Here is a 3,271-nt window from a genome sequence, read left to right on the forward strand (position 1 = left end):
CAGATGTAATTACACTTACTGAGAGTCTTATCTAAGAGCTAATAAGCTACCTCTTTTGTAAGAATAGTGCAGGCAAAAAGGACACACGTAGTAAATTGGCATAGTTTAATAAATAATGAGGTCTATGATGGAAATTTATAAGAAAAAAGGAGGTTGAAGAAAGCATGTCAAGAAAAAGGTCTTGAGATACAAATCAAAAGTTCCATAGGAAAATGAGAAAAAGATAACATTGTACTTATTTTTAAAACTAAAGATATAATTGCAACGTCCAGCAAAGATGGAGGCCTAAAAAGACACGCTCCATCTCCTTCACAACTAAGAAGGAATACAGGTACCACAAAACCAGAAATAACCAGTAGTCCCAGAAAATAAAGCTACATTGAAGTCCAACATAAGAAGTTATAAACAAGTGGTGCTCATCCAGACGGGTAGAAGGGACGAAGCTGGGGTGGAGAGGTCAAGCTGTGCTGGCAATGGCAGCAGTGGTGATGGTGGAGGGACAGCAGTAAGCATAGACACCCATATTTAAGGGGAGGTGAGAAGCACCTGGGGAGCATCCTTGGCTGCAGACCAGACATGTCAGCTTGCGATTCCAACACCAGGGAAGGCAGACCCCCATTGCATCAGACTGTGAGGGCCGGAGGGCGTGGAGGAGGCTCCTGGTCTCTCAGTAGAGAGTGAACAACAGGAATCCATCTTGGACCCTCACCCCCACACAAAGTGCCACAGTGTGGTGAGAAGTGTCACCTGGTAGTAATGAGTGCACAAAGCTTCATCCCCTATTGCGTAGGAGGAGTGACAGCCCTGCCCAGGAAGCAAAAGTAAACACAAAACTGTCAGGATGGCACAGATCATGATAGAGATCCCAATCACGCAGCTGACCAGACAGCAAATATATGATCTATAGGAACAGCAGATAGGAAATCTTTCTGAGGCACAGTTCAGAGCTCTGGTTATAAGAAAGCTTACAGACCTAACAGAGGATCTTAAACAAGATGGGGAAGGAATGAAGGCTAGTCCTGCTGAAATGAACGAAAACACATATGAAACAAGTGGTGAGGGAAGGAAAACCAGGGATCAAATCAACAAATTGGAACATAGGGAATGAACAAATAGTCAACCAGTGCAGAGAGAGGAAACAAAAAAGTGAGGAAAATGAGGAGAGGCTCAGAAACCTCTGGGACAACTATAAGCGGACCAACATCCAAATCATAGGGTTGCCAGAAGGTGAAGAAGAAGAACTAGAAATTGAAAAATTATATGAAAAAATAATGAAGCAGAACATCCCTAACTTGGGGAAAGAAATAGAATTACAGGTCCAGGAAGCACAGAGAGTTTTAAAAAGATGACCCAGGGAGAACCACACCAATACATATTATAATCAAAATGTCAAAAATTAATGATAAAGAGAGAATCTTAAAAGCAGCAAGAGAGAAGAAGAGAATTACATACAAAGGGGTCCCAATAAGACTATCAGCTGATTTCTCAAAAGAAACTCTGCAGACAAGAAAGAACTAGCAAGAAATATTCAAAGTAATGAAAAGCAAAAATCTACAACCACGATTACTCTATCCAGTGAAGCTGTCATTCAGAATAGAAGGGCAGAGAAAGTGCTTCCAGGACAAAGTAAAACTGAGGGAGTTCATCAGATCCAAAACATTGTTATATGAAATGTTAAAGGGACTTGTTTAGGAGAAAGAGGATCAAAACTATGAACATTAAAATGAAAACTGTATCGCAACAACCAACAACAGAAACTAGGGAATTGAAACAAAGGCAAACTAAGTAGGCAATGAGAGTGGAAAAAGAATTATAGGTATGGGGAACATATTGGGGGAGGTCAGCAGGGAGGGGGTAGAGGGTAAAGGAAGGGAGATGGTACAGGAATTAAGAAGCATAGTAGGAGGGAGTGGAGTAGACAGGAAGATGCTGAGAAGAACTATATGTACAACCAATGGGCGTGGACTAAGGGGGGGTGGATAAGTGGAAGGAGGGGGGTTATTGGGTGGAGGGGAACAAAGGGAAAAGAAATTAGGACAACTGTAACAGCATAATCAGTAAAGTATATATTTTTAAAAGGATATAATTGCAAGGCTGGTGAAAATAAATCTATAAAGTGTACAGTTTATATTTATTGCTTTTTGTACTTAACAAATTAACAAGTATTTTTATTCATATAAAGAGTTTCCAAATATGTTCATAGGAAGAAACACAGTGGACCAGCAACATTATTCACTTTAATAAAATGTGTGTCAGCAATTCTCATGTTTAAAGTGGTCATGAACAATGACTTCAAGTCTAAATACTAGCAGCACAGGTCACTTGATTTATAAACACCATGATAAATAAATGAGTTTTTAGTAAATACTAACTATGGGCCAGGCCCACTGCTGACATGTTCATCTCCATTTATTTTCTTAAAAACTGTGTTGGAAAATGTGGTTGTCCACTTGATTTATTTGAGAGTTCTCTTTCTCAGAATCCCTTTCTCTCTATTGTTCCAAGTTAGAACTGAGCAAAGAAGAACCTTGTGGGAGGTTGTCAGATACAGTAACAGACAGGTGCAGAGGTGCCTGGCAGGTCTCAGCTTGTCCTCACTCTCCTCCGTGCTGAGTCCAACAATCATTCTGACTGTTGACCAGCGGTGGCCCCAGCATCACAACATGATGCTTGGCTGTGGACTAACACTGCCTGTACTTTAGATGAGAAAACAATTTCCACTTCTTGTACCACCTCACTTGAGAGTCAAACTCCCCAGAGGTAGAGGTTGGGGATCTAGTCAGTTTGGCTTGGATTACATGCCTGTCCATGAGCACAAGCACCTGAATAGTTCCACCAAGGCCACTCCTGCACATTGGGAAATAGGTAAATTCTTGAAAAGAAAATCAGGACTTGGGAACAGAGAATGGACATTAACTGCCCAAAAGTAACAAGGACACCAGATGCCCACTCTATGTATTTACACAAAATGTTCTATCATTGACCAGCTAGTAATAATATGTAACATTGATTCAGCACCTTCTCTGTGCCCATAACTCAGCCATTTATATGTACTAGCTTATTTAATCCTGACAGTAGTCTTAAGAGGCAGATACTTTTCTATATTTTATATTGAAGAAAACAGATAAAGTTGACATTTTGCCAGCTTTCATCCTGTAAGATATAACTGGCCAGAGCTGGAGTTAATTAAAAGTATTGACTCTAGTTTCAGAATTACTATATTTTCAACCCAAATTTGGCTGGAATTTTTGTTAATCCATTGTACAGTGAT

The sequence above is a fragment of the Furipterus horrens genome, unplaced genomic scaffold (genome assembly GCF_987537825.1).
Source record: "Furipterus horrens unplaced genomic scaffold, mFurHor1.1.pri manual_scaffold_5, whole genome shotgun sequence".
Taxonomy (NCBI): domain Eukaryota; kingdom Metazoa; phylum Chordata; class Mammalia; order Chiroptera; family Furipteridae; genus Furipterus; species Furipterus horrens.